Genomic DNA, 14,857 nt, shown 5'->3' on the forward strand with positions numbered 1-14,857 from the left:
GAAGTTCAAACATGATCTGTAACTTTTTAAGGCAAAGCAACGTACCAAATATCAAAGGGATATCTGCAAGCAAAATAACAAAAAGTCCGGAAAACTGATAATTCACGCTATTTATTTTAAGTCCAAGGGCCATAACTTAATGAAAATTCAACGGACAGGGATGAAGTTCAAACATGATTTGGAACTTGGTATGGCAAAGCAATGTACCAAATATGAAATAAATATCTACAAGGCCAGAGAAAAAAGAGTGGAAAACTGATTTGACGGACAGACTGCAGACCTGAAGTCCTCTTCGACTTCGTCAGTAGGGGACAAAATACGACATATTTTGTAGTCCCATTGGCCTCCCGTTGCAATATTGACTAGTAGAACTACAGTTCCAACAGAGACCTTTGGTTGTAATACAGGTTTGAACTGGTTAGCTTTATCTAATGCAATATAACCATCAAACAATTAAGAACAACTCTTCCCATAGACCGAGAGGAAATGACGCGCCGGGGCCTGTCACATTCATGCCATTTTTGTTAGGTCATCATGGAAATGTGCGAGTGAAATGTCTGGGTAAATTTAATTCAGAAATCAATTATACAAGCGAACAGAATGGTGTTGTATTGAACGATAATAACAGGCACGTTATTACTTGTGACCCAAAAATCACCCTTTGGATATCCTATCGAACATTTGAAAGAATTTTACTTCACTTCATAATTACAATCGCGTCAAGATTAAAGTCAGTTGAGCCCATTAAGAAAAAAGAAACTGTAAGTTGACGCGACACTCGCGCATCAGTTATCAGTGTATTCTGTGTAATCTGGCATTGATCGCAGTGGTGATCTGCGCCGGATATCGTATGGAGAGTGTTGGGAATCCAGTTCTCAGACTTGTTCATAGAATAGAACAGCTTTTTAAAATGATATACTTATATTGCCTCATCTGATGAGACATTAAATATGAACAGTGATATATCACATCAAGAAAATTATGCCTTCAAGATATATGGAGCTTTATGAATATAACCCAGACATTCGTTTGCAATAAAAAGAAACGTTGAAGAAAATAGACGTATTATTGGGATGGGAACTTGTTTATGAGCAGGGACAAAGTTTTTAGGGATCATTAGCTCGGAGATTATTTGTTGCATTACTATTCAGTGAAAAGGAACTTGTTTTGAGAACATAAGGTAAGTAATTTTTAAAATTTAATTATACCTAATTTTCTCAAATATGAATAAGCGATACAAAAATTGTAATATATTACTGAAGATCAAACACACTTAACCAAAGAATTAGGAGTTGGTACCTATTACTCGACGAGAAACAGCTGCTTTGATCCCCTACAGATTTGAAAATCTAGAAATAAAGTTTGAAAATAAAACGCGTAGAAAATTGTCTAATCATCGATAACTTGACACGATTCTTTTCTCTTTTTTTTTATCAAGTTTCTAATTAACTCTAATATTGTTATAGACGAAACACACGTAAAGGTTGTTAGGATTTTAATAAAAGGAACATTTGCATCAAAGGCTGAGTTGATAATGCAATTACCAGGATTCAAAGACTCGACCTTGCATTGACGGTACGTTTTGAACTGACTTGGCAAGAGAGTAGTTTTGTTCTTAATCGGGTACATTTATCAAAACCACCACCAACGTTAAAAGTTTACAAGCAGGTACATGTATTGAACACAACGGAAACTATTTGGGCTTGATATTCACATCAATTTTAATTCATACCAGCTGGAAGGCCCACAAACATGTGTTATTTTTCAAAGAGACAGAGAGTGGTGTAATCGGAAATTAAAATGTGTATATAATTTTACTAAGAGCGAAAAGTGAGAATATTTATGTTGTTTTACTTACAGCACATCCGTTTCATGAGTGCTGTAATATGTATTAATTATTTTTTTTAAAAATATTCTCCACTATAAAACAGATTAATTTCGTTAAATTGCGATTTATGCAAATTGAGAATAACGGAAGACATTTCCCTTGTGAATTGCACGTACCCGAGAAGTAGCCATCTTCCTAATCAAGAGACGATCAAGCCTGTTTTTTCAGACGTCGTGATTTATGAAAAAGTTCCCGTTGAAAGTTCGTGCTCAGAACAATTTAATGCCATATTTCTTCATGAAATGCTGTAATTTTTACCATAGAGGTGCTACTTGATGTAAAATTGGCACATTGCTGTAGAATTCAATAATAAGGGAAGGAGTGACTGTTACGCGTACAAGTACTCGTATATTCTGGCGTGAATCGCCTGTATCTATTCAATAATCTCAACACGCAATCGTGATCGCAAGTTAAAAGCACGAAATTCAAAGCTGTGTCAGTCTAGGATACGACTGCTTTGAAATTAATCGACCAAATTACCAGCTGGCACTTTGATTTTCAAACTAATTAATTGGATTAATTTAATTAGCGGAATTTATTATTTCCATTTTTTTTTTTTAATTCTTCTGTTGTTAATGTTACACTGAATATCAACTGATATTTTCTATTTTGTATTGCTTATAGGAGTTATGAGATTGATCACTGTTCGTTATCTTCACCTTGCATCATATACTACATGGAAATTAAATTCAAAGGCATGACAAGGAAATTTAAAGCTTTCGAATGCATATATCTTATACAATTGAGATGCTGACCTGAAATCATTGTCAAAAGCATCCCATTTTTGATTGATTAATATAAGTTCCTCAAATAAATTTTCACTCATTTTAAGACGTCACCAACTGTATGGTGGGATTTCATTTGATGAATCGGCGTTCGCCAAATATGTCGGTTTATATTTGATACGCCGGTTTTCAGAAGATCGGCGAGTTTCTCGCCGCTTTATTATAAAAGGCGGTTAACACAAGTAAATGTGATTTTCAGTATGTAGTGATGCGAATATTATTACTCTGCAACTATTTAATAATGTCGAAAGATAACAATGCATAAAAATTGCTAATGATCGGATTTTAACTTATTTTTTATTGTGTCAAAGAGGAATCCACGTTTAATTTGTATGTATCTATCGTTTGTATTCAAGGAATTTTCGTGATTAATGTCAAGGCTTTGGATTGATTTACTGTATATTGTTTAACGTCCCTGAGAAAAAAAAAACGTAGATTTTTTTGCGGCAGGGATTGCTGTTACGATTTTTTTAAAACCTAAATTTGAAAACTATCAATACTTTAAATCAGCCTACATGAAAATTGTCCTTGAGCTTTTTTTTTTTTTTTTTTTTTACTTTGATGGTAATCGAATTATTAACGTAATATGTGATCATATTATCAACTAATTATGAATTACATGTACTTGTATGTGAATGCAGTTGAATTATTTTGATAACGTGAAACCTGGAAGTCGGTCAGGCCTCTGAAATTTTAAGAATATCCCTACGTTAGGAATGAAGCACTTCATGTATAATACATTAAGTTAATGACAAGAACTTATATTTACGGGCTGTGTGCATTAAACGATCTTTTCTTAATACAGTGCACATAGCAATCTCCATTGGCGTCAAGAAACAATGTTAAGATGTTTTCATAACTACCAAACAGCAGCCATGAAAACTTCCGGTACATTTGTAAACCGGACGAGGATCCTGTGCATTTACGTCGGTTGAATTCCTCTTTTTACACCATTTTGCATATGGCTGTTCGGTTTTACTGTATGTTTACTGCCGACCTATTGTGAATATGATATCCGATTGTGAACTACATTGTTTGTCATAACAGCAATGCACAAAGAATCGGCGAGACAAGCGAAGTGTTCGAGACTGAAAGTCTAAAATTGCTGTAACAAAATATGCAAAGTAAACTATATTTAACAAAATTTTATCATCGTAAAATCAAAACTGTCACTATTGTTATTCAAAATATCGAAGTTTCTACTCCTTGAAAGTTGTTTGGCTGTAGTTAATCAGACGTTCACTTGGTTTTGCTTTTTATCACCAGAATATCATGCAGGCTAGGTTAGAGCCTTCTCTTCGTGACGTAGAAGTAATAGATTCGAACAAGTGCTTCCTTGGCCGCGTCAAACCCAAGATGTCACTATTGGTAACCATACGCCCGGCATTTAGAAGTGAGAGTCGTGAGACTTTGTGGCCTTTTAATGTATTCAATGCAAAGTGAAGATAACGAACAGTGATCAATCTCATAACTCCTACAAGCAATACAAAATAGATAGTTGGGCAAACACGGACCCCTGGACACACCAGAGGTGGGACCAGGTGTCCAGGAGGAGCAAGCATCCCCCGCTGACCGGCCACACCCGCCGTGAGCCCCATATGTACAACAAAAAGGATAACGAACAATTTTGGAGGATTCAAATTAGATAAATGTTTATTGTTAAATAATGATGAAAGTCAAGTAGAGGAAATTCATATGATTGGTAAATGATAAAAAGCTGGCCGTTTTGCACATTGGACTTTTTTAGGAGTTATCTGCCCTTTTGTAAAAAATAAGAAAAATCTAATTTAATCTGCGGTAAATGATTACTTTTATTTCATATCTTCATAAAGTGTATATAAATTTTGGCCAAGAGATTTGTATGGAAATATAATTACTTTCAAAAATGTGTTAATAAAACATGTTCTTCCCATAGACTTCAATGTAAAATTCTAAGTGAAATAAATCATGGGGTAAACAAAAATATGAAAATTCCTATGGTGGATCATTTATTATTTGATGAACCCTTTAAAATGATACCATGATTACAAAAATCCCATCATCCATTCACTAGATATGAAATATGGTTGTTTTACATTGAATACCTTGAACCGATGTCTATTAAAGTAAATCTTGTTCTTCATACGCGAAATTTCTACTGAAACTTAATCAAAATTATCAGAACAAGAAAATGTTCGTAAAACAATACAACCTCGCATTGGGTCAAATGCTGTCTGACGTGTTTCATACCGATTGTTAAGCCGTTCTTGGCACACTGATTTGACTGCGGATAACTCCGTTTACCTGATCAGGATATAGGGCTCACGGCGGGTGTGACCGGTCAACAGGGGATGCTTACTCCTCCTAGGCACCTGATCCCACCTCTGGTGTGTCCAGGGGTCCGTGTTTGCCCAACTATCTATTTTGTATTGCTTGTAGGAGTTATGAGATTGATCACTGTTCGTTATCTTCACCTTGCATATGCCCCCTCCCCCTGGTGCAAAATTGAAAAGGGTCATACACATGCATCATTTAATTGATAATTGTGCCAAAGCAATTCAAGATATTGAGTAGACAATATCTTCCTATGTCCAGAGTGGATTGACCATGTGACCTAAAATCAATAGGGGTCATCTACTCCTTATGCTGTACCAGTGTACCAAGTTTGGTGTCAATGAAGCAAATGATTCTTATAATATAGGAGATAATATATTACTGTCAAGTTTAACCCTTGATCACACGAGCCCAAATTTCATAAAGGTCATCTACTCCTTATGATGTACCAGTCTACCAAGTTTAATGTCTGTCAAGCAAACTTTTCAGGGTTCTCAAGATATTGAGCAGACAGTATGTTCCTATGTCCAGTTTGACATTTGATCATGTGACCCCAAAATCAATAGGGTTCATCTTCTCCTGAAGATGTACCAAGTTTGATGTCTGTCAAGCAAAGGGTTTTATAAACATTGAGTGGTCAGTATATTCCTGTGTCCAGTTTCATCCTTGACCTTCAACCATGTGACCTCAAAATTAATAGGGGGTCACCTACTCCTGACAATGTACCAGTGTACCCAAGTTTAATGTCTGTCAAGGAAAGGTTTCTCAAGATAATGAGCGGTGGTCCATAGTAGATTCACCCTTGACCTTTTGACCTGAAAATCAATAGGGGTCCTCTTCTACTCGTATCCAACCCACATATGAAATATCATTACGATGAAGTGAATGGTTCTCAGGATATTGAGTGAACAACATGTGGTCTACTGACGGGTCGACAGGTGCAAAGCAATATGTCCCTCTTCTTTGAAGGGGGGGGGGCATAAATATACAGATCATATTTCAAAGAAGGATATTTAATCAAAATCATCATCACAATTTGATACATGTACCGACAGCTCGGGACGTCTCTATATGCAAAAACAATTCTAAATAGAAAACCAATAAAAAGAACACGACTATCGGAATGACAGACAGCAATATAACTTATTCTAGTAGCTTCCTTATTTTAGAAATTGTTCAGTGTCGTGTTACTTTGATTATTTCAATATATACAATGTGTCTTGTAGTCTAGATGCTGTCTAGAACAAATAAACTTTCAGACTCGAACGTGTTCGTTGTACAGACAAGTTCGCATTGCTCGTGGTGATGGAAAACATCGCCTATTCTATGTTAGTCGGGGAATAATTGAAGAGAAGTTGTAAAACACATACTTCCGTAATTTGTTATTGACAATACATTGTAGCTTTCTCGATACAAAACATGCATAATTATGTGGTATTCGCACATTGTGTTTCTTTCGGATGGAGCAAGACCACATTATGACAATTTAGTTCTGAAATCAATCGCTCAAAATGACAACTGATTATATGTGTAACATTAAAAACATCAGCCATCTATTTGGAAGTAAAATAATGTATGTGTTCGATTTCATTTATCCAAAGAGTAATTATAGAACTATAAATGACGAACACGTCTGTAAATGGCCAAGACGTGTTGAAATCTATCCGATATTCCATTGTCCATGGAGTCAATGTCCAAAAGCGTGAAATGCACTCTATGTAGTGTGAAGTAAAATATCGAACAAAAATAAAGTGTTTCACGCTGACACTCTCTCTGTCTGTATTCCAGCCTGTGATATGCAGCTTCCAGGCATTAGTATTTCAAAAATTGCAAGTCAGTGCGTCAAATTATGTGTTGATCTCTCGTGTTAATATTGTTTAGTCATTTGGGAGTTTCACAATTCAGACGTTTTGAACAGCGAGTACAGTTTATATTCCCATCCCTGGACTTGGTTTTCTCTGTACTCAATTGTATAAAACGAAGTAAAATAAATTGATAAATATGATCGAATGGCAAGTAATTAATAAGCTGGGATAATCTAGACTAAAAACAATATGCCACCAATCTCCGAGATTTAAAAAGAAAAGAATATCGTCTAAATGTGCATGTAACAAAGTTTAGAAAATATACAGTTTTCAGCTATACGGGTTATTACAATGCCTTCACGGCAATATGATTACCAAGACTATCTGGATACGAGTGAAAAATTAACAAAAACATTAAACCCATGGGGGTACTAAAATAGCTAAATGGATAAAATCTCGAATCTATTGAGATTTGGCTATTTCCACTTGCCCTAAAATTAATAAATCTTAGCTCTGTAAACTTCACACACTTGGAAACGGGCATCACAACAATAATGTCACCTACATCAAATTGACGCGCGTGTGGTTCGTCGTATACGTTTTAGCATGCAGTATCTTGCAGTGACATGTTGAATGAAAGATTAAAAATCGGCAGACTGTCAAGAATATTGTTATATGCACATACCGCAAAAAATTTAATTAAATATGCTTTGGGTGATTTACTGCTTGTATGTTTAACGTCCCTTTCGAGAATTTTTCACCTACATCGAGACGTCACCATTGTTGGTGAGGGGCTGCAAAATTTAGGCCTATACTCGGCACTTACGGGTCACGTTGGAGTTAGAAGTCCTCAGTAACCCCTTCCTTGTCGTAAGAGCCGACTAAATGGGGCGGTCTTTCGGAAGAGACCGCAAAAACCAATGCCCCGTGTCACAGCAGGTGTGACACGATAAAGATCCCTCCCTGCTCAGTGGTCATAAGCGCCGAGCATAGGCCTAGATTTGGCAGCCCTTCTCCGGCAGTGGTGACGTCTCCATATGCGTGAACTTCTCGAGAGGGACGTTAAACAATATACAATCAATCAATCGACGCTTACGGTCTTTGAGGAGAGAGGGATCTTTATCGTGCCACACCTGCTGTGACACAGTACTTCGGTTTTAGCGGTCCGCCCCATGTAGTCGCCTTCTTTGCAAGGGATATTGAGGACCTATTCTAACCCGGATAAAGAATTTGAATTTGTAAAAGTGACGATAAATCAAAGCGTCTTTGAGGAAGGAGGGATCTTTATCGTGCCACACATGCTGTGACACGGGGCCTCGGTTTTGGCAGCCTTGTCCGAAGGACCGCCTCATTTAGTCGCATCTTATGAGAAGCACTGGGTACTGAAGACCTATTCTAACCCGTGTTTATAAAGCACAAGAAATTCACCATTTCAAATGCAAGACTTGCCTATAGACGGTCGAGCGCGTTTGTCACAAGCTGTTACATGTATATACATGTACATGTATGTTGTAGATTTGGTTCCGCAGATCGTGTAGTTCATTGCAATATTTGTGCTTTATACGAGAACTCTTCGATATATAATGTGTATTGTACCATTTCGTGGATGATGATACTCTATTCAATACCTTTCCAACGGTATAAACACGGGCCTTCAGCTCCACATAGTTTTAAAGTTATAGTCATTTCAATAGAGCCCGTCGTTGACCACTGTTGTAAAATTGATTGGGAAACGGGTTGAGAATATTGAAGAAATTAGTGCTTATATAAAAGTTCACACAAAACTCGGGTCATTCGGTAATGCAGATTTTTACTGAATAGGGGGAAGTTTATGGGTCTGATAAGGTATCTTATGAGACAGTTCGTAGATGGAGAAAGGAATTTCAGACTGGCAAAGAGTCCGTCAAAGATGCAGCAAAATCTGGCCGACCTGGGACTGTAACAGGCATGGCAAATGTCTCAAAAGTCAGGGAAATAACTGAAAGGGATGGCAAATACACGATTCGTGATATTACCAAAGCTGTTGGCATATCGCTATTGCGGGTGCATTTTGTTTTAAAGCGTATGTTAAAAGTACGAAAAATTTCTGCTAGATGGATACCGCATATATTGCCAAATGACCAAAAACAGGTACGAGTACAAACCAATAAGCAATTGCTCAAAATGTTTCCCAAATTCAATCAAAGACAATTTGTAAACATTGTTACTGGTGACGAAACATGGGTTCACTATTTCGAACCAGTAACAAAATATGGAAACAAAATATGGCTAACAAAACACAGTAGAAGGCCTGTAGATTCCAAAAGAACCATAAGCACAAAGAAGGTTCTTTATTGCATATTCTTCTCATGTGATGGTATAGCCGTACAAATTACGGTGCCGAAGGGCAAAAGTGTTAAGGTATTACCGAGATGTTATACTACAAAAACTCACGAAATATCATAATCGACGTCCTGTGTCAGGATTTAGGCATGTTCGTCTACTTCATGATAATGCTCCATCACATAAATCTGAGCTTGTGAAGCAATTTTTGAAGTCGGAGAAGGTTACCATCTTGCCACACCAACCATACTCTCCAAATCTAGCCCCATGCGACTTTTTCCTTTTTCCAAAACTTAAAAGGTTCTAATCTGGTCGTCGTTACAAGTTCCGACAAGCCCTTGCCTCAGCCATCAGTCAGTGCCTCAGCGGTCTACCTAAATCAGCGTACCGTGACACATTTCAGATTGAAATTATATATTTCAAACCGCGGAGAATACTTTGAAGGGAAGTAACGTTCATTTCACTATTTGAGTCGAATGCTTTTGAGATATTGGGGGTCAAAGAAAAGACCAACAGATTGGGATGTTCCTCCTGCCAAAAAAAGACCAGTCATTGCGCAATAGTTCCGTCACAACCAAAACCAGGTAATATTTTGTGCTGTCATCGTTCATACTTTCATTGGCAAAATTGGGTTCTCAAATTTTAGTGCAGTGATTCTCTAACATATGAATACATACCTGTATCTAACGTAACATATGATTTTTGATAAAAGTTTCATTTCACTCTGTGATGATTTAATCATTATGGAATTTTTTTTTATTGTTGACATTTCTGAAAATTTTAAGTGTTTAAAAAATGAAAATGGAAATGGCTTTATGAAAAGATATGTAACGGGAAAGTGACTGTAAGCCTGTAGCTTTGAATAGAGCTTTTTTGAAGAAGACTGTGGATCAGAGTAAAACTTGATACTAATGGTCTTTAAAAAATTAACATGAAATATTTTAATTGTATTCAACAAATAAGGCATCAGATATCCATCTCATTAAAATTTGTGGGTTATAAATTGTATTGTATTAATTTGTTTGGTCAGGGCTAGTGGATGTATGGTCAGATATATCGAACATCCCTCGTATAAATTTATGCAAGAAAATGGGCATGCTATGGTCTAAACGTAAATCAATGAAAACGAAAAAACTGCGGGGGGGTGAGAAATTATTTCCTACAATACTGATTTATGAAAAGAGCGGAGGGCTGTATGTCGGATTAACTTGCAACATATTTCTTCATAAAAAGAAGTTTTGAAATTGAAAAATATTTATGTTAAATAAGTTTTGAACAAAGAAAAATTATATGTAAATATGTTTAGATTGATTGATTGTATATTGTTTAACGTCCCTTTAAGAATGTTTCACTCATATGGAGACGTCACCATTCCGGAGAAGGGCTGCAGAAGTTAGGCCTATGCTCGGCGCTTATGGCCATTAAGCGGAGAGGGATCTTTATCGTGCCACACCTGCTGTGACACGGGACCTCAATTTTAGCGGTCTCATCCGAAGGACCGCCCCATGTAGTCGCCTCTTACGACAAGCAAGGGGTACTGAGGACCTATTCTAACCCGAATCCCCACGGGACAAATATGTTTAGATTAAGCGCATAAATTGAACGTGGAAGATATTTAAGAAATTACAAACAGGACAGAAAACCACTCTTGAAAGAATGTGTGGAAGACCAGATTCATTCACTGTCTGAATGTTCCTTATATGAAGGTGATAAACAAGATTTTTTAAAGGATGTTACTGTAACGTGTTACTGGGTTCTTTACAAGAGACGGGGTCATATATTTATAATTTTCCTCTTACTCTACTTGAACTGTTGATTTATCATTAAAACAATTTTCTCTATTTCTCTGTCCGAGCTTCGATTGGTACGGAGTTACTTATCTCGGGTTTCTATTCATACACAGAGGGTAGTTCTGGCTGGGCTACTTGCACTGTGTTCCTGAGCCAAGTTCCTATTGCTTAGTGAAAGTACAGGGTGCCTCACCCTTATTCAGGATAATTGCACCCAGTACCCCACTGCAATTCCTTAAGCTCTTTCCACTAATGCTTATTCTTTTCCTCCCTAGCCTATTTCTATTTTTAGCCTACCTATTATTACTCTTTCTTGCTTCTTGAGCTGTTCACCTCAGACTGACTGCTTTCTCGACTGCAGGCTTTTATATACTACTGGACCATGTCTATCCAAAAGGGGTGATCAGGTCCTTGGATTATTCCAAATTATAAATCACTTCTGCGTTTGGAAGACATGGACCTAATACACTATAACTAGCAGGTGTTGTTTAAAAAATTTCAGATTGCTTTCCATTAAAACTGCATTTTTTGACTAAATAAAGTAAATTTGAAAGTTTTGTTTACAAATGATTAAAAGCAGCACAATTTCTAAGCTTAGTATATACTAGTTAAAGCTGAGTACAGGTTAAACTACGTAATGTACATGATTGTTGTGTGGATACATGTATGTGCACTAGGGTTAGCTGATGTTCATGTTATCAAAATTGGTGGTTCCGGTCGTTCGAAATTTTCCTCCGAGAGCTCCAGTTTTGCAGTTACTTATCTATTTCATAGACGGTACATGTAAACTTGTCAGTATAAATCAATTTTTAAAAAAGGTTTATCATACCGATTTGGCAGCATTTTAAGATCAGAGGTAAACCAGAACACCATGCTGGCTTCGACGTTACACTCGGGTAGTGAAAATACAAAACGAGATAATTTTGATGAAAAGTGTCAAATCGGCCGCTAAAATGTTAAATATTCATAACTATTTCCGAAGAAACATATGGAAATTGCAATATGAAATGCCGGTATTTTACTTAACAATAGAAACAAAATTAAGAAACAATTTAATTTGAATTCTCTCGTTTAAAAAAGCATTAATATTGTACTATAATTCATGTAAAAGCAGGTTTAATAAGAAATACATGTACATAAGTGTTTGAAATATCAGATTTAGGTTTCAATATTGGATATGTCAGGTTAAAATTGCAACAGAACTTAAAATAAATCATTTTAAAACCAGCAGATGTGCCTCAAACAAGTGCTACATGTATATCGGGGAAGTTCAGAGAAAACATTTACAAAGTACGGGCGTCACCAAAGTATATATATATATATATATAATAAAAGATTCTAGACACAGGGAACCAACATGATTGGATGAAGTTTTAAATCTGAAACACTGTTTATTCCCAAATTAGATTGTAGCATGTGTGCTTGAAAATTTGATTAGATTTGTATTAAAATACAGTTAAACACGGCACGTTTCAAGGGCTTTGGTCCCATGGGGATCCGGGTTAAAATAGGTCCTCAGTAACCCTTGCTGGTTGTAAGAGGCGACTAAATGGGGCGGTCCTTCGGATGAGACCGCAAAAAACCGAAGCCCCGTGTCACAGCAGGAGTGGCATGATAAAGATCCCTCCCTTCTCCAAGGCCCTAAGTGTCGAGCATACGCCCAAATTTTGCAGCCCTTCACCGCCAATGGCGACGTCTCCATATGAATGACCGCCCCATTTAGTAGCCTCTTACGACAAGCAAGGGGCACTGATGACCTATTCTAACCCGGGTCCCCACTGGGTATGATATACGACTTGTCATACATTATTTCACTTGTTTTAACCAGAATAATTTGGTTATAAATCGGTGTTTACAAACAATAGTCTCTCGGACATTTCTATTGCATATTCAGGAGATACATTCAGTGACAGTCACGTGACCAATTCAGACTTCCAGAGGTACATGGAAGATCATCTGTGGTCCTATATGTGTAAAGCTGTGTATTTGTTACAATACCATGCCTTAAGTGTTTCATTTTTTTTTTGTTCAAGAGAAATAATATCAAATACCTTATAGTAATTCCGAAATATCTTCATTGTTCTACGCTCTTTCAATGTTATATACGTCATGTTGGGATTTCCCCCCTCATGTGTATGTGTGTGTGTGGGGGGGGGGGGTGTGTTATAAACGCATAACCAGACATGCCTTCGAATCAGCGAGAAATGACACCAGTCTAAAAAGAACAGACCATACGTTTGAATATCGAAGTGGGGGGGGGGGGGGGGGGGGGTAACTGGATATGATTCAGCTACATACTGAACTCTATGCTTCATATTTTAATCGAAGATGATACGCGTGCGCAGGAGTTCCCACCAAGAGTAGCAAATGTATTCATGGGTTCCCACGATATTTACTTTTTTAAAAAATAATTTTCTCTTTTACTTGCAAATGTATAGTCCGATATTCACCTGGGTTTTTTCTCTCTAAAGTGTACGTAATGACTTTAATGCAGCTGAATTAGTTTTAGAAGTTTTCAATTGCACGCTTGTAAACCCAGGTGAATATCGGACTAAGAAAGTGGATATGACCGCTGAATTTCTCTAGGATGTTTTGAATTAGTGATGTCAATGATTTTATCATTGCCAGGTCGCAAATTGCAAAGTGGGCCACCGTTCTCTTCCTTGATTGGATTTAACTGGAAAATTGTTCTTTGTAAGCCAGATCATGTTTTTAAAAAGTATGCAATGGAATGTACATGCTGATCGTCGAGTAAATGCAAGGAATTAAACTTAGAGCTTTCAATGTTATTATACCCCCCGAACGAAGTTCAGGGGGGTTATATACTCTCTCCGTCTGTCTCTCTGTAGATTCGTGTCCGGACCATAACTTCTCTGTTCTTTGACTTGGGCATACCATGTTTGACACACAGGTGGATCACCATGAGACGATGTGTCGAGTACCTTCATGACTTCCATATGACCTTGACCTCAAGGTCAAAATTAGAGGGTTTTTTGTTTTTTTTTTACAATGGATTCGTGTCCGGGACATAACTTCTTTGTTCTTTGACATAGGCATACCATATTTGACACATGAGTGTATCACCATGAGACGATGTATCGGGTACCTTCATAACCTCTATATGACCTTGAACTTTGACCTCAAGGTCAAAATTGATTATAGGGTTTTGACATAGTCATACCATAAGACATGGGTGTATCATCATGAGACTCGTGTACATTCATGACCTTGACCTTTGATCTCAAGGTCTAAATTATAGGTTTATACCATGGATTTGTGTTCGGACTACATCTTCCATTTTCTTCAACAAAGGCATACCATATTTTTACACTCAGGAAAGAGGTAATTTATACCTATTAACAACACCGTTTGGGAGATTGGGGTAAGTGGGGGTATTCTTAGTGAGCATTGCTCACAGTACCTCTTGTTATTATTATATTATGAGTGAAAGATTCTCAAGAGCGATGATAAACAATATCCAATCAATCAATACTTTCCTTTGGCTGAATTTTGTTGTGATGAACCAGATAGTATATCCATATGGTCGTCGTTGAACTTGCGCTTTTGTTATCCAGGTTTGGTCCAACTTGAATCTTTTATATAGGATAGGCTGAAAAGCTATATTTAGTTTGTTATCCAAATTTCCATCTCTATACAATAAAATACTAAACATGTCAGAATCTACAAGGTTTTCCCTTGGGTTTATCAAGTCCCGCATCAGAGGTGCAATATTAAAATTGCACTCTGGATACACTGCAAAAATGCCTAAACGTCATTATTTCCTGATGGTTTTTTTTTAATGATTAGCATAGAATTCTGAATGCAAATTCAGATCGCAAATTGCCGTCACTTGAAGCATTTGCTTACGGATTCGTTACCTTAAAATAATGAAAAGGGGTTGTTTTTGTAGATGTAAATGGCTCTTCATATTATGTTATATATTTTACATAAACC

The 14,857-nt window shown here is 36.9% G+C and overlaps 1 protein-coding gene across 1 annotated transcript in view; it reads left to right on the forward strand.

The window, feature by feature from the left end:
* Nucleotides 1–515: 515 nt before the first annotated feature.
* Nucleotides 516–14,857, forward strand: part of LOC125645694 (sex peptide receptor-like) — a 103,689-nt gene continuing 89,347 nt past the window's right edge. The window contains exon 1 of the mRNA XM_048871469.2: nucleotides 516–1,180. The gene's annotated coding sequence lies outside the window, so the exon portion shown is untranslated. The remainder of the gene's footprint in view (nucleotides 1,181–14,857) is intronic.

This window comes from Ostrea edulis, chromosome 6 (genome assembly GCF_947568905.1).
Source record: "Ostrea edulis chromosome 6, xbOstEdul1.1, whole genome shotgun sequence".
NCBI lineage: Eukaryota > Metazoa > Mollusca > Bivalvia > Ostreida > Ostreidae > Ostrea > Ostrea edulis.